General features: G+C 42.3%; 1 pseudogene; it reads left to right on the forward strand.

Moving 5' to 3' along the window:
* The first annotated feature begins 12,489 nt into the window (after window positions 1–12,489).
* Window positions 12,490–12,571, forward strand: LOC128591935 (uncharacterized; annotated as a pseudogene).
* The last annotated feature ends 9,438 nt before the right edge of the window (window positions 12,572–22,009 follow it).

Below are 22,009 nucleotides of genomic sequence, written 5' to 3' on the forward strand. Positions count from 1 at the left end.
GGTCACAGGGTTCTTTGAACCTCCTGCTTTAATCCTGCTTCCTCCTGCCCTGAGCTAGACCAGGGCTGCAAGGTCACGGCAGGAGGCAGGGATGTCGGCCCCCTGACCTGCCCAAACCTGTGGGCCTCAGGGCTTTGGGGGCACTTGGGGCAGGGCAGGGCTGGCAGGTTTCCAGGTGACTCTTGCTAATGTGGGGGTGTCTTTCTGACAGGGTCCTAGTCATCCAGGGTGAGGAGCTCAAAAAGAACGTAGCTGCCTTTGCCCACCAGGCTGGGTCGCCTGAGCCAGGCTGGTGCTACCACCACAAGCAAAGGAGTCCACTGAATGTGCTGAAATGGACCAAATAAATGAAAGTGGTTTCTATTCTCTGCCTGTGGACATGTGTGCCTCCACCATCAGTGCAGGTACTGACATTGTCATGCCAAGCGGGAGCGGCCCCACCACTGCCCTCACACGGCAGGCACAGAAACGCCTCACAGGCTCAGGGCTGTATTCTCCCCACAAAGGCACCGTGGGTAACACCGATAACCAAGGAACGGGTGAGCGAAAGGTAATAATCCCATCACTGTGAGTGACAGTGCTGGGAGAGGACCAATAAAGTCCCACGTGTGAAGGAGTGCAGCTCCTCCCAGGGTGGGGGCTGAAAACACCGGGGTGCGATGGGATCAGCCTGGAGGGGCTGTGTCTACCCGGGGGAGGCAGCTCAGCCCCCGGCAGCCCTCAGCAGCCTTCTCCTTGCACACAAGCCTGCCCCACTTTCCTTTTTTTTTTTTTTATTAAATCATAGCTGTGTACATTAATATGATCATGGGGCACCATACACTTGGTTCATAGATCGTTTGACACATTTTCATCACACTAGTTAACATAGCTTTCATAGCATTTTCTTAGTTATTTTGCTGAAACCTTTACATTCCACATTTACTAGGATTCACATATACCCTTGTAAGATGCACTGCACTTTCCAATCAGGATGAGCCTCCGCCGTCGAAGGGCAGGACACATTTAATGAAAAGATGGTGTCTGCCTGATAGCAGAAGCTCGGGCCAGGGCAGCTCCACGTGGGTCCAGGCCGGAACCTCCCAGCGACTCAGGGAGGGAGCTCTGTGCCATGGGGTGGGATTCTAGTGACCTCAGCCAGGTCATGGCACTCTGAACTTCCCTGTGCCAGCAAGAGCCAGCATCAGGCAAGTGGTCAGTCCAGCCGTGGTCATGGCAGTGTGCTGGCCCACACCTGGTGAGGATTGTCCAGAAAAGGTCTGGGTAGGGCTCAGTAAAGGACTAAATGACAGAAACTCGGTGTCACCAGTCCTCATGTCCAAGATTAACAACAACAAGGACAGGGTGCCTTGGTACAAGAAGCAGCCAGTCCTGAGAGTGTGGGTTCCACAGTGTCCTGGGCAGCACGTGGTTTCATAGCCATGAGTGAGGGGCCTACGTGGTCCTCTTGCTCAGACATCTGAATGGCAGTCCCCACCGTGGGCTGTCCAGTGTAGGTGAGCAGGATGGCCCAGCCCACCTGCAGACGCCCAGTGAGGACACAAGGGGTGACATGGGGGAGAGTGTTGAATGAAAAAGTCTCCCATGGAATCCCCAGAAATGCTCAGCTCTTGTTCAACATCAGTAGCACCATTGGAAATACACGAGGGCACTGTTTAAAATTACTTCTAAACAACTTTAGACTTAACTAAATGATAGCAGATGTCAGATGGAAACAAGCTCTGTTCATGATTTGGAAAAATGTATGTTTCTCATAACTCCCCTAGAAAACATCTTTGGAGCACAAATATTTCAAATTTCATACTCCAGAAGTTATCAGTTTCAAGCTATTTTCTTTTTATTGTATCAACAATCAGGAGCTAAACACAAAGTAAAATCTCTGATCGCTACCTACTGTAACACCAACAATACCCCTATTCCCGTAGAAGTTGTCTCTCTTCCTCTTTCTTTTTTTTTCATTATTAAATCATAGCCGTGTATATTAATGCGATCATGGGGCACCATACACTTGTTTTATAGACTGTTTGACACATTTGCATCATACTGGTTAACATAGCTTTCCTGGCATTTTCTTAGTTATTGTGTTAAGACATTTGCATTCTACATTTACTAAGTTTCACATGTACCCTTGTAAGATGCACTGCAGGTGTAATCCCACCAATCACCCTCCCTCTGCCCATCCTCCCCCCTCCCTCCCCTCCTTCTCCCCCTTCCCCCTATTCTTAGGTTATACCTGGGTTATAGCTTTCATGTGAAAACCATAAATTAGTTTCATAGTAAGGCTGAGTACATTGGATACTTTTTCTTCCATTCTTGAGATACTCTTTCTCTCTTTTTCAATAAAACAGTGAGCATTATTTCTGAGTGCTCATGCAACTATCTGTTTAAATCCAGAGCCGAAGACGGGATTCTGTTCATCAGTGAAATAAAAGAAAATCTTAAAAGGCCAAGTACTAGAGAAAAAAATACAAATATCTTCCCATTATTAGAAGACGATTAGACAAATCTAGAAATTAACAACAGATGTCGTTTTGACACATGTATGTTAATGTTTTGTAATGAAGTTAAAAAATTTTTAATGCCTCTCCCCAAAACAAAACAAGAATACTCAACTGAAAAGGAACAGGCAGCTATAACCCTGCATCCTGAAGACCAGCCTCTGCAGGGAGGAAATCCTGGTGCAGCATTTCTTTGTAAATGCACCATGTTCCGTGAGCCACCTTCAGTCTGAAGCTGTTCTTGCTTTCCTGACAGTAGAGTAGCCCCCCGCTTATGTAAAGAGGATGACTTATTATCCTCACAGGACAAGAAGTAAAAACAATTCTGTTTGGAATTACAAAATTTGACATTTTATTTGTTAAGGAAAACTTAAATACATGAACCATTAATTAAAAATAACAACAACAAAAAAGAAAAGGTTCTCACAAGGTCATGAGTCTAATAATGAGTTTTGTTTTGTTTTGTTTTTTAAAAAAGCAACCCAAATGCGGTGGCTCACACCTGTAATCCCAGCTCTTTGGGAGGCCAAGGAGGGAGGATTGCCTGAGCCCAGGGTGGGAGACGAGTCTATACAAGAGTGAGACCCCTGTCTCTACCAAAAATGTTTTAAAAATAACCTAGCCGGGCATGGTAGCACACACCTATAGTCCCAGCTACTTGAGAGGCTGAGGCAAAGGGATATCTTGAGCCCAAGAGTTTGAGGTTGTTGTGAGCTATGTTTGAGACTCTGTCTAAAAAAACAAAAGTAACCAAATCTGTGTCCCAGCTGCTGACAGCAGTGTCCTGATGTTCTCCAGTCCTCCTCACGTCTCTGTGGAGTCCTGTTGACGGTGGCAGTGCCCAGCTCATTGTCATCTCCCAGAGCCACACTGTGTGTGGGGAGTCCCACCCTGGTTCTCATGACAACAAGGAAGCAAGCCTGGATCTCAGCACCTGAGTCCCTGCAGCCTGAGTCCCACACGTCCTCTGGAGTCAGCATCACCCCCAGACAGGTGGCGATGTTTGGCTTACTCTTAGCTGACCATTCTTAAAACGGACCAAGTTGCACTACAAAGAAAGCAGTAACCTCAAAATAAAATGTAATGAACTAAGGAGAGTCTCTTGTTTTAATGCTCCTGTCAGAATGAAAGCTGGGATGTTTTGTAACAGGTGTCCTTTGCAGAGACACAGAAACCCCTTCTGAGTGTGCTGTGCATTTCATTGGCGAATGGACAGCCAGCCCTCAGGTACAGCTCGCCCTTGTGCTCACCCCTCCTGCCCTTCCTGCTGGGCTGTGGCCCTTCACTGCAGCCATGGTGTCTGTCCATCACCTCCTGGACACCCGTGGGCAGAAACCGGGGGCAGGGAGGGTACCTTGGTGAGCAGCAAACTCTGCACTGACTGGAGGGTCTAAGGACAGGCCACCCTCAGACCTTCAGCTCTCAGAGCCTCTGCCCCAGACAGTAACTGCCCAGTCTGTAGTTTCCTCTGATCTGCTGACCCTGGGATCCAACCCCACTGGGTCCAGGGCAGGCCTGGCCCTGGAAGGAGGCACCACCACACAGGGCCATGTGGACACGCCACTGGGCACCATCCTGCCGAGGATGGCTCAGGTGGGGCTCTAAGTCCACGTGTGTGCTCAGTGGCCAGGCTTTATGAATTCTGCCTAAACAAGTAACACGAAGAACTACGGGCTGCTTTCCTACCTTCTTTTTGTGCTGAGATTTCAAAAGGAAGGTTTTGCTTTTCAATTTTAAAAAACAAAACAAGAACACCACCACCAATAACAATAAGACCTAGGTTTTCCTGTCACCAAAATGACTCACAGCCCTTGACCTGGGGAGCCAGAGGATGCTCTGGGCTGCCCGGAGGGTCCTGTAGATTTCCAAGTTCCAGCACAAGGTCCTCACCTGCCTATGAAGAAGAATCTGGGGGGACCCTTGCCCACCACATTCTGGGGGTCCCACGTACATGAATGTCCTTAGACCATCATTGTCAGTGTGAAGTGGCTTCATTACTGGGAATTTTCCTGTGGAGTCACACCCCTGGAGTGATAGATGCAGGACTGACATGCTGCTTCCTGCCAGACCTGTGTCAACTCCTGTCCTGCTGGTTAATTTTCACCTGTGGCCCCCCCTTCCTAGAAAATAGGAATGATGCCTATTTTGTGCAATTACGGTCAGTTCAGACTAATTTAAAACTCTAAAAATCAGACACCAGCAGGTGATTGAGAGCCACTTATGAAACTGAGATGTTGGGTGACTGTCCACGTTTTTTGTTTTCTTGGGAAGTAGTGTCACACAAAAATAAATTGTGGTATATGTATAGCATGGAATATTATGCAGCCTTAAAGAAAGATGGAGACTTTACCTCTTTCATGTTTACATGGATGGAGCTGGAACATATTCTTCTTAGTAAAGTATCGTAAGAATGGAAGAAAAAGTATCCAATGTACTCAGCCCGACTATGAAACTAATTTATGGCTTTCACATGAAAGCTATAACCCAGTTATAACCTAAGAATAGGGGGAAGGGTGGAAGGGAGGGGAGGGAGGGGGGAGGATGGGTGGAGGGAGGGTGATTGGTGGGATTACACCTGCTGTGCATCTTACAAGGGTACATGTAGTACCCTTTACTTAGTAAATGTATAATATAATCGTCTTAATACAATAACTAAGAAAATGCCAGGAAGGCTATGTTAACCAGTGTGATGAAAGTGTGTCAAATGGTCTGTGAAGCTAGTGAATGATGCCCATGATCATATCACTGTACAAAACTATGATTTAATAAAAAAAAAAAAGAAAGAAAAAAAGAAAATGTGTCAAACTATTTATAAAACCAGTATATGGTGCTCCATGATTGCATTGATGTACACAGCTATGATTTAATATTAATTTTAAAAAAAGGAGTTTCTTCCCACAAATACAAGTCAAAATCCACAGGTTAAAGACCCAAACCCACGGTGTGTGCCCCTTCTTGCAAAGATGCCTGATGGAGAGCAGTATTTGTCTTCTGAGAATATCTGGTCTCTAAGCACAGGAGCAATTTGAGGTTGGTGACAGGACTCAGCTGTCATCTTGGTAAACAATCAAAAAGACATGTTAGGTGATGTTCAAAAGATGTCTACAGCTTCGCCTGCTATCTTACAGAAGAAGCCCATTCCTTGGGATGTTGCCTGGAGACTGGCCACAACGCAGAAGCCCCGGGGCTTACTGATCCTCTCAGGTACCCTGGGTCCAGCCACAGACCCTCCTTCCTGCAGCTGTGGAGTGGGGCTCAAGGTCTTCAACTCAGTCCAGAGTGCCAGACTCCACCAAACACACGCTAGAGCTCAGGCACAGACCGTTCCATGCATCCATGCCTTATAAACCCAACTGAGCTTGGCAAGAGAGTGTTAACAACACTAGGAGGTTTTAATTAGATTTCTGTGTTTCAACCTCCAGCGTGCAATATAGGCGTTATGAACAGAGAGATGAGTAATCATTTCCACATTAAGTCTGGGGTGGAAAGAATGGATTCAATCACTTCCTTAATCAGACATCTTCAGGGTTCAAACCACACTCAGGGTGGCCGGGAGATTTTATCCTGCAGTCCCTGTATGAGAGATTGGAACGATGAGCAGGAAATTGAACTGTTCTCATGCAGGAAATAACAGCACTCTGTCAAAATCTACACAAGAAACACGTGTTCAAATTTTCCGTCAGTGCCTGGCCTATCTGATCATTGAGCGAGAAGGGCAGGATGCCCAGGAGGCGTGGAGCTGTCAGCTGGGCCACGTCCCACAGCAGGTGTCAGTGGCTCAGTGAAGGCAGCTTCTCTTCAGTGAACACACACACGCCCCAGAAAACCGGCCCATATACGTTACTCATAGGTTGAAGTCCAGTAACGACTTTCTAAAATCAGAGTTGGAAAAATATTGCCATAATTAATAGTCACTTATGATTTATAACCAAAATAAAAGAAACACCTCCAGAAAAAATGAGGCAACAAGAATTAGAAGTTGCTGAAATTATATACAAATAGATGACATTATATTTAATGTAATCATCATGTGCCCTGTGTTACATGCTATCCTGTGCCAAAGGTTACGTATGACGTGTTTTCACATGAACTGCGTGTTATATAACATGTGCTGTATCGTATTTTGTGTGACATATATTGCATATCACACTGCGGTCACCACCCAGCTGGCTGGACTCTGAAGTCCAAAGTTTTTATAAGTTATGACCCACTGGCTTCTTGGTGTTGTTGAGGCAGAACTCAGCACTGGGGTCATTGCCTGAGCCACCACGGGCCTGCTCAGCTCCTGGACAGGTCACCTCGCCTGAGAGGTTTTTTTTTTTTTTTTAGGTTTTTTCCTATCTTTATCTCTTCTTGAGTTTCAGACTGGAAAGTGTCCACTTACACATCTTGGGGCTTCCTAACTCTCTCCTTCCATGTGCCTGTCTACAGGTGAACCTGTCAAAGGCATTGTCCACTCCTGCTGTAATTGTTATTTCCAGCACCGCCCTGAATTCTTTCCCAGAGTCTCAATCTCTTTGATTATGCTGGTATTATCCATCTGTTCTTGTTTCTTTTTTTGTTTCCGTTTTGGATTAAAAACCATTTAATATGAGATCTACCCTTTTACCGTGTTTCTAAGTGTACAGTACAGTATTGTTATTTACAGGCACCAGGTTGCAGGTCGGATCTCTAGAACTTCTCTCCCATAATTGATAGAATAGCTCATTGATTAGCAACGCCTCCTCCCTCCCCCAGCCCCTGACAGCTACCATTTCATTCTTGACTTCTCTGAGTTTGATTGTTCCTGGTACTTAATCTAAGTGGGGTCATGTAGCATTTGTCCTCCTGTGCCTGGCTTATTTCACTTAGCGTAATGCCCTTAGCGTTTACCTGTGTTGTAGCATATTCATGATTTCCTGGTTTTTAAGGCTGAACAATATCCACCATGTGGATATGATACATTTTACCCCTTTATCCATTTGACTTTCCTCCCACATCTCAGCGAAGGTGACTCCTGCTGCAGTGAACATGAGAGGGATATGATCCTTCATGGCCATAATTTTATTTCTTTTGGATAAAACCCTAAATTAGGATTTTGGATGGTATGGTAGTTCTATTTTTAATTTTTTGAGGACCCTCTATGCCGTTTCCACTGTGACTGCACCATTTTGCATCCCTAGCAGCAGTGTGAAAGGCTTCCAGCTTCTCCTGATGCTCAATAATTTTTTTTAGTACTAGCCATCCTAATAGATATGAAGCTACATCTCACTGAGGTTTTGATCTGCATTTTTCAAGAGGAAAATTACTTCAATATAACGAAGGCCACATCTGAAAATCCTGTAACTAATATCACACACAACAGTGAGAAATGGGGCCTCTTATCAAAATCAGGAACAAGGAAAGGGTTCCCACTCTCACCGTCTCTGTGCAACATGGAGAGTCCTGACCAGAGAAAGTAGGCAAGAAAAAGAAATAAAAGGCATCCAAACCAGAGACAAAGAAGTCAAGTCTTTTCTTTTTGCAGCTGACATGATCTTACATGTGCACATACACAAAAAATCCTACAGACTAAAAAAAAAAAAAAAAAAGCCAAAACAAGCAAACAAACAAAAAACAAAAACCTACCTGGTAGGTTAAATAAATAAATTCAGTAAAGTTACAGGATACAAAAGCAAATTTCAAAATTTCTATACACTGATAACAAACTATCTTAAAAGGAAATTAGAAGAAAAATCCCAATTGCCAAAGCATCAAAGGAATAAAATACTTAGCCATAAATTAAACTAAGAATCATTGATGAAAGAAAACTAAAAACTAAAAATCATTGATAAAAGAAATTAAAGGAACACAAGTGGAAAAACCACCTGGATTCATTGATTGGAAGACTCAATACTCTTCAAATGTCCACACAATCCCAAACGATGCACAGATTCCAGATTTGATGCAATTCCTTCCAAAGTCCTGATAGCATTTCTCATCAGAAACAGAAGAAGAAACTCTATAATTATATAGAACCACAGAAGATCCTGTGGCCAAAATACTCTTGAGAAAGAGAAAAGCTGTGGCATCACACGTGCACTGGCTGAGCAGCGTGGTGCTGGATGAAGACGGGTTTGACTGAGGGACCAGAGCACAGAGCCCAGAAATAAGTGCACACGTATACGGTCTACTGATTCTCCGCATAGGTACAAAAAATGGGGGATGAATAGTCCTTTGGAAAAACTATATATTCACATGAAAAAGAATGAAATGGGTCCCTTATCTTATGCCATACACAAAACTCAACTCAAAATGGATTAAAGACTAAAATGTAAGAGCTAAAACCATGAGACTCTCAGAGAAAGCACAGAGAGAAAGCTGCATAGCCTTGGTCCTGGCAATGATTTCGTGGATGTGACATCAAAGCACAGGCGACAAAAGAAAAATTATACAAGTGTGATGGAATCAAACTGAAAAGCCTCTGCACAGCCCACAGTCAACCGCAAGACACAGAATGTAGAAAATGTCTGCAAACCAGGTGTTGAGAAAGGGATTCATTTTTAAAATTTGTAAGTAACACCTACAACTCAGCAAAAAAACCAATAACTCAATTAGAAAGTGGATTGCAGACCTGAATACACATTTCTCCATGGAACAGCTATGAATGGCCAACAGTTACAGGCAAGTCCTCACTTGGCAGAACTGACAAGCTCTTAGGAACTGCCAGTGGGGGTGAAATGAGGTAAAATAAAACCAATTTCATCATATGCTAATCAATATAAACAAAAGTTTCTACAGCATACAGCTGGTCACACACAAAAAAAATTATTTCTGGGAGGCAAGATGGCCAACTGGAGCCAGCTTTTCACCAAGGCTCCCATCCAAAATGAGAGTTGAAGGACAGAAGTTTAGCAAGTAAGCTGATGGTTTGGATCTGAGCCAAGAGAGATTGAAGAATGCACATCAATCCTGCTGAGGTGAGTTGTGAGCCCAAGGAAACAAACAATAGGTACAAAATCCATCACCAAGCAGACAGGAGTCCCCTCCCCCATGAGAATGGCTCACAGTATACTTTCTACAAACAAGCGAACAGAGTTTCAATCTCCTCCTATTTTATCCCATGGGAGAGACCCTCTAAAAACTGGAACTCCTTCCCAAGAGAGGACTCACTAGTTGCCACGGCACTCTCCTGCCAGGCATAAAACTGAACATGTATGCTACCTGCATTTCTGAACTCCCAGCACACCCCTTCACTCTCACCCCATGGTCTGGAAGCCTGTCCCCATATGGAGTCCAGATTCTTGGGTATTTTCTTGAGAGGTGTGTACAGGGGTGGGTTGTTACAAGTCTGTGCTGAATTGGTGGCACAGGTGTAAGCAGGGACTATGGAGCAAGGAAGAGACGGTGCCCCACGGTACAGAGGCGGGAACAATAGGGCTCACACCCCTGGTGATGTTATGGAGAAATACTTCCTGCCTCTCTTATCAGGCAGAGGGAGCCGGGCCTCTGCTTCAGTAGTGGCCATAGGCGAAACAGATCTGAGATGGAAACACAGGCCCATGAGCACGGTATGCCTGAGGCAGTACCTGCCCATGTAGGGCACAACAGGGATGGTGAATAAAATTTGCACGTGTGCAGAGGTGGCATACTCTCAGGGCAGGGCTGAGTCAGAATTGCTGCTTTTGTGAGCCCAAGATGCAACCGGCCCCCTGGGAAGCATAGCTAGGAAAAAAGCGGATGTGGCAGCAGCAGCAGCCCAGGGAAAGGCAGGAACTGAGAGCTGTTTGTGAGCTCTAACTGCACCCACCAAAACACACAGTGCAGCGAGACAGAAACGCCAGCTCTGTGAGACTTGCACAGCTGCACAGGGCAAGGCTGAGTCTCAATTTCTGTGAATTCAAATCGTGCCTGGCCCACAGGGGAATATAGCTGGGACAGAAAAGGAAATTCTGCAAGAATATAAGCGGTAACAACATCAATCCAGGATGGGGCTGGAATTGAGTGAAACTCCGCAGCCTCTGTTAAGCACGTGAGGTTGTCATGCTTCAGCTCCCCCTGCCGGCTGGTGGCAGAGTACGGCAGCCTGGCCAAGGAGACATAGATCTCCCAGTGACTCAGGCAGGTGCAAACCCCTGGTGCATTTGCTCATTGGAGCGAACTGGATGACAGCCCTGCAGGGATACTAGTGACTGGGTGTGACAGATGTGCAAGGTGGGGAAGGAGACAGCAACCTTTCTGGACTAATTTATTTGCTGGGTGAGCCCTTCTGAGTCCATGGAGCACCAGAGCGAGTCATACTCAAGCTGCCAGCAGACCCCTGCTATCTAGTTGCTGGAGACCTTTTGAACTCTCCCACTTGAGAATGGGGGCTGACTGGGACAATTGATTTGGAACTCGTGACCTGGGCCAATCACCCAACGATCATCCAAGGTGGTACCCTGGTTTTGTTGTTGTGGGAAGGTTTGATTTTCCTTCTCCAGTTGTTGCCTGTGGGGGGAGAGTGGGAGAGTGTCTTAGTTGCTAAGAATTCAACCCAGAGTTACTGATTCACAAGGATTGGATAGAGACCAGCTGAAAACAAGACAGAGCCACTTAGCCCCACCACACCAAGCAGGTCCCCAGTGTCTCAGACTGTAGTACTGTATGGGCCCTTTGCAAAGTTGTAGGGGCAAACCTGCAGTCACCAGTCCCAGCTCTTGGGCAAAGGGCTGGTTAATCACTACACCAGGAGCCCTAAATCCAATTTCACCTTATTTGCTCATCTAGTGAAATGGTAACAAATAATCAAAGGGTGGAATCAGCAGAAAAATTCTGGCAACATGAATAATCAGAGTAGATCAACTCCTCCAAGGAAAAACAAGGCAGACACACCAGGTGATCCCATTCGTAAACAAATGGCTGAGATGTCAGAAATCAAATTCAGAATTTGGATTGCAAATAAGATTAACAGAATGGAGGTAAAGTTGGAATTAGAAATTCAAGGAGCATTTCAAAAGTTTTCTCAAGAATTCAATGAATTCAAAGACAAATTACCAAAGATTTTGACACATTGAGGCAAGAACTTGCAGCCCTCAAAGATCTGTGAAATACAGTAGAATCCCTCAGTAACAGAATGGAGCAGGCAGAAGAAAGAATTTCTGACATTGAAGACAAAGCTTTTGAACACTCCAAAATGCTCAAAGAGGAATAGAAGTGGAGAGTAAAAATGGATCATTCTCTCAGAGAGCTCTGGGACAATTTCAAGAAAACTAATATTCACCTTATAGGAATTCCTGAAGATGACGAGTTTGCTTTGAAAGGCCCAGCTGCTCTACTTCAAGTGATAACAGTGGAGAACTTCCCAAACATGGCAAGAGATTCTGAAATTCAGATAGCAGACAGTTTCAGAACCCCAGCATGACTAAACCCAAAGAAAGCATCTCCCAGACACATTATAATTAACTTCACCAAAGTTAATATGAAAGAGAAAATTCTGCAAGCAGCCAGACATAATAAAACCATAACCTATAAGGGGACAAATATTAGAATGACGACAGATCTCTCTGCTGAAACTTCTCAAGCTAGAAGAGGGTGGTCATCAGCCTTTAACCTCCTAAAACAAAATAACTTTTAACCCAGGATCCTGTATCAAGCTACACTGAGTTTCATTTACCATGGGGGAATTAAATATTTTAATGACATTCACTTCAAATGTTAAAGAAATTTGCCATAACTAAACCAGCTCTCCAGGATATTCTCAGACCTATCCTCCACCAAATGACCAGCACAATCCTCTACCACCAAAGCAAACTCACTCAAAATCTTTTGAACAAAACTCAACTTCTACAGTAATGAAAGGATTAAAAATGTCCATTGGACTTTCAAAAAATTCGATGCTCAAAATACTACCAGGCTTATAAATATTCTCAATTAATGTGAATGGCTTAAATTGTCCTCTAAAGAAGCAAAGGTTGGCTGACTAGATACATAAACTCAGGCCAGATATCTGCTGCATACAAGAATCTCACATTACCTTAGAAGATAAATATAGAGCTTTGCACAGTGGCAGTATCGTAACCAATGAGGTTTATCTGAGGCATGATTATTGATAATTGAAACAAAAAAGATAAATATAGACTCAAGGTGAAGAGATGGTCATCTATAATTCAGGAAAATGGAAATCAGAAAAAAGCAGGTGTTACAATTTTATTCACAGATACAATAGACTTTAAATCAACGAAAGTACGGAAAGATAAGGATGGTCACTTCATATTTGTTAAGGGTAACACTCAACATGATTCAATTTCAATTATTAACATTTATCCACCCAACCAGAATGTACCTCAATTCATAAGTTAGACTCTAACAGACATGTGCAACTCGATTTCCTCCAGAACCATAATAGTTGGAGATTTTAACACCCCTTTGGCAGTGATGGATAGATCCTTCAATAAGAAACTAAGCAAATAAAATTTAGACTTAACCTTAACCATTCAACAATTGAATTTAACAGACATCTGCAGAACATTCTATCCTAACAAAACTGAATACACATTCTCCTCATCAGCCCACGGAACATACTCCAAAATTGATCACATCTTAGGTTACAAGTCTAATCTCAGCAAATTTAAAAGAATAGAAATTATTCCTTGCATCTTTTTGGTCCATCATGGAATAAAAGTTGAACTCAGTAACAACAGGAATCTGCATACACATACAAAAACATGGAAACTAAATAACCTCATGCTGAATGATAGCTGGGTCATAGATGAGATTAAGAATGAAATTACCAAATTTTTGGAACAAAACAATAATGATGACACAAATTAACAGAACCTCTGGGATACTGCAAAGGCAGTCCTAAGAGGGAAATTTATAGTATTGTAAGCTTTCCTCAAGAGAACAGAAAGAGAGGAAGTTAACAACTTAATGGGACATCTCAAGCAACTAAAAAAGGAAGAACATTCCAATCCTAAACCCAGCAGAAGAAAAGAAATAACCAAAATTAGAGCAGAATTAAATGAAATCAAAAACAAAAGGATTATACAACAGATCAATAAATCAAAAAGTTGGGTTTTTGAAAAGGTCAATAAAATAGGTGAAAATTTGGCTAACCTAACCAGGAATAATAGAGTAAAATCTCTAATTTGATCAATCAGAAATGACAAAGGCAAAATAACAACAGACTCCTCAGAAATTAAAAAAAATCCTTAATGAATATTACAAAAAACTCTATTCTCAGAAGTATGAAAATCTGAAGGAAATAGACCGATACTTGGAAACATGCCACCTGCCTAGACTTAGCCAGAATGAAGTGGAAATATTGAACAGGCCTATATCAAGCTCTGAAATAGCATCAACTATCCAAAATCTCCCCAAAAAGAAAAGTCAGGAAAAAGATGGCTTTGCATCAGACTTAACTTTTTCCATAATATAGAAAAATAAGGAAAAATACCCAACACATTCTATGAAGCAAACATCACCTTGATCCCAAACCAGGAAAAGATTCAACAAAAAAAAGAAAATTATAGACCAATATCTGTAATTAATTTTGATGCAAAAATATTCAATAAGATCCTAGAAAACAGAATCCAGCAACACATGAAACAAATTATACATCATGACCAAGTGGGTTTTATCCCAAGGTCTCGAGGCTGGTTAAATATACATAAATCTATAAATACAATTTATCACATAAACAAAATAAAAAACAAGTACCATACAATTCTCTCAATTGATGCAGAAAAAGCTTTTGATAATATCCAGCATCCTTTAATGATCAGAACACTTAAGAAAATAGGTATAGACAGGACATTTCTTAAACTGATAGAGGCCATCTACAGCAAACCCACAGCCAATATCGTACAGAATGGAGTGAAATTGAAATCATTTCCAATCAAATCAGGAACCAGGCAAGGTTTCCCATTGTCTCCACTGCTTTTTATCATTGTAATAGAAGTCTTAGCCATCACAATAAGGCAAGAAAAGGTGATAAATTGTATCCATATAGGGTCAGCAGAGATCAAACTTTCACTCTTTGCAGATGATATGATTATATCTGGAAAACCCCAGGAATTTAACAATAAAACTCTTAGAAGTAATCAAGGAATACAGCAACGTATCAGGTTACAAAATCAACACTCACAAATCTGTAGCCTTTATATATACCAATAATAGTCAAGCTGAAAAAACAGTCAAGGACTCTATTCCTTTCACAGAAGTGCCAAAGAAGATGAAATATTTGGGAGTTTACCCAACAAAGGACGTGAAAGATCTCTATAAAGAGAACTATGAAACTCTAAGAAAAAAAATAGCCGAAGATGTTAACAGATTGAAAAACATACCATGCTCATGGCTGGGAAGAATCAACATTGTGAAAATGTCTATACTACCCAAGGCAATATACAATTTTAATGCAATCCCTATTAAAAAACCACTGTCATACTTTAAAGACCTGGAAAAAAATAATACTTCATTTTATATGGAATCAGTAAAAACCTCAATTAGCCAAGACATTACTCAGAAATAAAAACAAATCAGGAGGAATCATGCTACTAGACTTCAGACTATACTATAAATTGATAGTGATCCAAACTGCACGGTATTGGCACAAAAACAGAGAAGTAGATGTCTGGACCAGAATAGAGAACCAAGAGATGAATCCAGCTACTTACCGTTATTTGATCTTCAATAAGCCAATTAAAAACATTCAGTGGGGAAAAGATTCCCTATTTAACAAATGGTGCTGGGTGAACTGGCTGGCAAGCTGTAGAAGATTGAAACTGGACCCACACCTTTCATCATTAACTAAGATAGACTCTCACTGGATCAAAGATTTAAAACTTAAGACATGAAACTATAAAAATACTAGAAGAGAGTGCAGGGAAAACTCTTGAAGAAATTGGTCTGGGTGAGTATTTTATGAGGACGACCCCCCAGGGCAATTGAAGCAACACTAAAAATACATTCCTGGGACCTGATCGAACTAAAAAGCTTCTATACAGCCAAGAACACAGTAAGTATAGCAAGCTGACAGCCCTCAGAATGGAAGAAGATATTTGCAGTTTATGTCTCCAACAAAGGTTTAATAACCAGAATCCACAGAAAACTCAAACATATTAGCAAGAAAAAAAACAAGTGATTCCATCTCCGTGTGGGCAGGAGACTTGAAGAGAAACTTCTCTGAAGAAGACAGGCGCATGCCCTACAGACATATGAAAAAATGTTCATCATCCTTAATCATCAGAGAAATGCAAACCAAAACTACTTTAAGATATCACCTAACTCCAGTAAGATTAGCCCACATCACAAAATCACAAAACCAGAGATGTTGGCGTGGACGTGGAGAAAAGGGAACACTTCCGTACTGCTGGTGGGAATGCAAACTAATACGTTCTTTTTGGAAAGATGTTTGGAGATTACTTAGGGATCTAAAAATAGACCTGCCATTTGATCCTTTAATTCCTCTATTAGGTATATATCCAGAGAACCAAAAATCACTTTATAACAAAGATATTTGCACCAGAATGTTTATTGCAGCCCAATTCATAATTGCTAAGTCATGGAAAAAGCTCAAGTGCCCATGAATGGATTAGTAAATTGTGGTATATGTACACCATGGAATATTATGCAGCCTTAAAGAAAGATGGAGACTTTATCTCTTTCATGTTTACATGGATGGAGTTGGAAGATATTCTTCTTAGCAAAGGATCTCAAGAATGGAAGAAAAAGTATCCAATGTACTCAGCCCTACTATGAAACTAATTTATAAGCACCCACACTTCCAAATGAAAACTATAACCCAACTACAGCTCAAGATGAAGGGGAAAGGGGAGAAGGATGGGAGGGGAAGAAGGAGAATGGATGGAGGGATGGTAATTGGTGGGATCACACCTACAGTGCATTTTACAAGAGTACATGTTAAATCTACTAAGGGTAGAATACAAATATCTTAACACAATAACTAAAAAAAGGTGGTGAAGTCTATGTAAACCAGTTTGATGAAAGTATTTCAAATTGTATATAACTAACACATTGTACCCCATAATTACATTAATGTACACAGCTATGATTTAATTAAAAAATTGTTTCTGAATAAAGACCAAAAAACTTCTAATATTAAACATTTAAATAAATGTGAGCTATGCACACATTTAAAAAGAGTAATTAAAACAAGTAGGAGTCTCATCTACCCAACTATCCCCAACTACCATATGAGTAGCCCTGACCTCTCCTAGCAGCCTGGGAAAGCAGGCAGACTCGATCCACAGCTGTTGGGAAATCTTGTGAGAACCCAGTGGGGTTCTTGAAGGTAAAATCATGATAAGGTGGGGCCTCCACCAGATTTTTTGCACCCCCTGGGAACTTCCCGCCCTCAGCTTCCAGAGATTCTTCACAATTCCTCCTTGTTTCCACCCATTCCTGGAAGCAGGGCATCTGCCCCAGGAAAACACACATCAGCTGTCTCTCCAGTTTCTAAGGCAGTTCTGCCCTGCAAATGCCCTTACTGGTGGGATTCGGAACGGTCCCTGATGTTCAGCTTGCTCATCTTGGCCTTGTGGTAGAGACGGAAGGCAACTCACACCCCTCTGTGTCAGCGTTGGGGTCAGAAGTTCCCATTCATGTCCATTTTCTTGCATCCCTGTCAGAATAAGGGGAAGCACTGATAAATAAAAGGAAACGTACAATTTTTTAACTTCATGATGTTCAAAAACCTATAGTCAACAGACATCACACTTGAAGGACGCAGGCAATGATTCTGTTTTTCACTTTCAGTACAATATTCAATAAATTTCACTTTCAGTACAAACAATGTAGATGAGATAGTCAACATTTTGTTAAAAATGGGCTTTATATTAGAAGATTTTGCTCAACTTTAGGCTACTGTGAGTGTTCTGAGCATGTTTGAGGCAGGGTCGGCTAAGCCATGATGCACTTTTGACTAAGGTGTTCTTTAGGTAAGGGTGGATCTCTGAGGACACTGCACCGCCTTGACAAGAATCTGCATGTACAACCCACAATGAACATTTAACATACTAAACACCTGACATTATCCTTCTTCCCAGCTGAGTGGGAAGAGCAGCTGGGCCTCATGTGATGGGACTCACTGATGAGGAGAATGCAGGGCCAGGTGCCACAGCTCAGATCCTCAGTGTCCAGAGAAGTGCCCAGTACCGCCACTCACAGTAGGAGTGACCGCCAGGGGTCCACCCCTCCTATGCCTCCGTGTACCTCACAATCCACAGAATATCCTGGATTCATTATTCATTTCATAGGTGCCACCCTGGAGCTCGGGTGGTAAGGTCCTCGGTGGGGGCAGGATTTCAGACTGATCTTGATGACAAAGTTCACTCTCCGGTGAAGGCAGGTTGGAAAAAAATAAGTTTTAAAAGTGATTTGTGATCATTGAATGACAACATTTATTTCAGGCCTTTGAATGAAGCATCTTATTCCAAGTATTTTTCAACCAAATGTAAAGAAAATTATTAATTTAAATCCATTTCCTACTGCTAGAAAAATAATTAAGCTTACAGAGAATGAAGGTTAACAAATAAATCTGCCTTCATCAGGCCTCTGACTTCCACAGTTGGTACACCAGCAAGACCATGAAGCTTCAGATGAAACAGACACTGCTGGGGCACGAGAGGAGTCCGGTGGGGAGACACTGGCAGGTCAGCCTGGGTTTGCTGCACTTTTCCTGCTCTGAGTTCTTGGAGCAGCGGGAAGCACAGAGTTACGGCACCTGTGAAATTAACCCTCCAGGCATTTCCTACCTCTCAGAGCAGGTACGGGGACAGGTCACCCAGAGCTCAGAGAGCAGCAGCTGGGAGGATAACTCAGCAGCTCTGCAGCAGCCTGTGCCCTGGGGTAGGACGGAGCCTGTCCTCAGGGGAGGAGACACCTTGGAGAACACCTTCGGCTGAGAATTGAAGGGCTCTCCTTGGGCACCAAAGCTAACTGGACACAGACTGCTTATACCAAAGCCTGAAAACCAGCCCCAGCGGGGTACACTGCCGACCTCTGCCCACTCCCAGAGAACTCAACCCTCTGGGGAGACACTGCAGAGTTGCTGCGTATTTCCACACATGGTGTCTAATTTTCAAACAAGATTACAAGACATTCTAGGAAAAATAATAGAAAAACAAAACATCAAGAGGAAAGAGAAGTATTCATACCTACAGATGATCCAAATATTGGACTTACCAGACACAGACTTTAAAAATAGATTAACTTGTTCAAGCAAAAGGTACGAACAGAGGGAGAATCTTAACACAAAACTAGAATCTAGAATCTATAAAATAATACTAAAAATGTTAGGGCACAAAAAATATACTAATTGAAATTAAAAATGCAATTGCAGCAGATTTGACAGAATAAAAAAAATAGCAAAGTAAAATTATAGTCAAAAATATCCAGATTAAAACATAAAATGGAGAAACAGTGGACATTTATTTTAAAAAGCATAAGAGACTCGGTGCCTGTAGCTCAGCAGCTAGGGCACCAGCCACATACACCAGAGCTGGCAGATTCGAACCCAGCCCCAGCCTGCCAAACAACGACAGAAAAAAAAAAAAAAATACCCAGGCGTTGTGGCAGGCGCCTATAGTCCCAGCTACTTGGGAGGCTGAGGCAAGAGAATCACTTGAGCCCAAGAATTGGTACTGTGAGCTGTGGTGCCACAGCACTCTACTGAGGGTGATACAGTGAGACTCTGTCTAAAAAAATAATAAATAAAAATAAATAAATAAAAAAGCATAAGAGAGCAGAGAACATATAGAAATTGTTGAGGAAAAATGTTGTTCATTTTCAACAGAAAACGAAAGGAAAGCTACCAGTCATGATTTAAAAAACAAAAATAATACGTACGTTCCAGAATCTACGTGGACATCAGCTGGATGAAGATCCCACCACAGTTAACTTCTGAACACCAAAGACAAAGAAGAAAGAGGCGCTCACTGCCAAAGAGGGGGCGTGATCCCGACACAGCTTCTCAGCAGAATCTATAACAGCAGGAAGGCAACGGGAGAATGCCACAGTATTAAAAGAAAATAGCTAGCAAATCTTCATTCTTTACCTTGAGAAAATACACTTCCAAATTCATGGGAAATAAGAACATTTTAAGAACAAGAACTGAGACTCATCTCCAGCAGACCCTTAGTGTTTCTTCCAGCTCTTCCAGAGTCCTGGTAAATTTCTTTACATGGGAGGGGTCCTGCGATACAGAATTTTATAGGGTGACTAACCTGTTCTTCTTTTTTAGTTTTTTGACCCAAGTTACATTGATTGCATTTGTTAGGTAAAGTCCCTCTTATAATTCTGTCCCCCCCCCAAAAAATATCACACACCATGCCCCCCCACGCACTCCCTCCCTCCCTATCTTTGCCCCCTCAACCCTTTACTAGGTTGTTAATTGTCCTCAAATTAGAATTGAGTACATAGGATTCTTGTTTCTCCACTCTTGTGATGCTTTACTAAGAATAATGTGTTCCACCTCCATCCATGTTAATACAAAGGATGTAAAGTCTCCATCTTTTTTAATGGCTGAATAGTATTTCATGGCATATATATACCACAGCTTGTTAATCCATTCCTGGGTTGATGGGCATTTAGGCTGTTTCCACATTTTGGCTATTGTAAATTGAGCTGCAATAAACAGTCTAGTGCAGATGTCCTTATGGTAAAAGGATGTTTTTTTCTTTCTGAGTAGATGCCCAGTAATGGGATTACAGGATCAAATGGGAGAGCTAGCTTGAGTGCTTTGAGGATTCTCCATACTTCCTTCCAAAAAGGTTGTATTAGTTTGCAGTCCCACCACCAGTGTAAAAGTATTCCCCTCTCTCTACATCCACGCCAGCACATAATGAAAAAATAATTATAAATCAAATTGCAGCCTTAAAGAAAGATGGAGACTTTACCTGTTACATGTTTACATGGATGGAGCTGGAATATATTCTTCTTAGTAAAGTATCTCAAGAATGGAAGAAAAAGTATCCAACGTACTCAGCCCTACTATGAAACTAATTTATGACTTTCATATGAAAGCTATAACCCAGTTATAACCTAAGAATAGGGGAGGGAGGGGGGAGGATGGACAGAGGGAGGGTGATGGGTGGGATTACACCTGTGGTGCATCTTATAAGGGTACATGTGAAACTTAGTAAATGTAGAATATAAATGTCTTAACACAATAACTAAGAAAATGCCAGGAAGGCTATGTTTACCAGTGTGATGAAAATGTGTCAAACGGTTTATAAAACCAGAGTATGGTACCCCATGATCACATTAATGTACACAGCTATGATTTAATATTAATAAAAATAAATAAATAAATAAAATTGTCTAGAAAGAAAGGGAATAATTTCAGATAAAAGCAACCTCATAAAGGTAGGAATAAAGAAGTTCATAGAGGAAACTATGGAATTCAAAGGTGATATGATCCTCAAATTGTCCAGGAAGTGATCAAAGTAAAAATTTTAAATATACTAGAACTCGTTAATGCCAGGTAATGTAATCCACATGGCATAATTACAAGAAAAATAAATAAATGAAATAAAAGACAATTAATTGACTAAAACCAAACGAAGCAACCAGTAAGAAAGACAGGAAACCAATTTGTCCTAGTGAATTTGTCAGTCTTTTCATGCAGATGGACTAAATTAATAGATACAGATTGCAAACTTGAATTTTAAAAAGAAAGCAAAGAAAATCTAAATATGCTAAAATCTCTGCAAATTGACCACCAACAGAAGGTGTAACCACCTTCGGGACTTTCACAGACTGGTCAGCACTGGAAGGGGTGACCATAAGGAACTAGGCCTACCGTGCTGACACCTACAGGTGGTGCATGTCCAGTCTATGAGAATTAGGCCACTTTAAGGAGGTGGTCAGTGTCAGGAGGGGTCAACTACAGAGATTCTGCTGTATATGGCGTTTTAAAGAGATAAACATTAAATACAAATAGGGAGGTTAGAAATAAAAAAAAGTAAAAGAAAAGCATGAAGAAATAACTTTTGCGCATGGTGTAAAGTGGGGAGTGTTTTCTGATGATTATTACTAAAGCTTCTTTTGGTGGTCAGAATAATGGCCCTGCCCGAGACACTCACCTCCCACTGCCAGGCCTGTGAGTATGGTGGGGCAGCGTCTGTACAGAGAGTGACCACTCCACGGCTGATCGTGAGATGGGGACTTTTCATGGTCTGGATCATCTGGGTGGGCCCAGTGTGATCCCAGGGATCTTGGTGAGCCTAAGAAAAAGGAAAAAGAAAAGACTGGACAGGAGAGACGGAAGGCAGGTGTTCACGGCTGCCTCAAGCACAGATGGGGCTGTGAGCCAGTGAGGCGGACAGCCTCAGGAAACAGATTATTCCACAGACACCCACGAAAGGAACACAGTCCTCAAATCAAGACCCTTCAGGGCAGCCCCACTTGTTCACTTGTCCGGACTGTGTCAGGCCTTGTGCAGCCTGGAAGGGATTCCCTCTGTGAGACCCCAGACCAAAGCCCCAGGGCATGGGCCAGAAGCCCCTCGGCAGACCCCTGGGTGGTCCAATGACAATGTCCTTGGTCCTCAC

Source organism: Nycticebus coucang, chromosome 1 (genome assembly GCF_027406575.1).
Source record: "Nycticebus coucang isolate mNycCou1 chromosome 1, mNycCou1.pri, whole genome shotgun sequence".
Taxonomy (NCBI): Eukaryota; Metazoa; Chordata; class Mammalia; order Primates; family Lorisidae; genus Nycticebus; species Nycticebus coucang.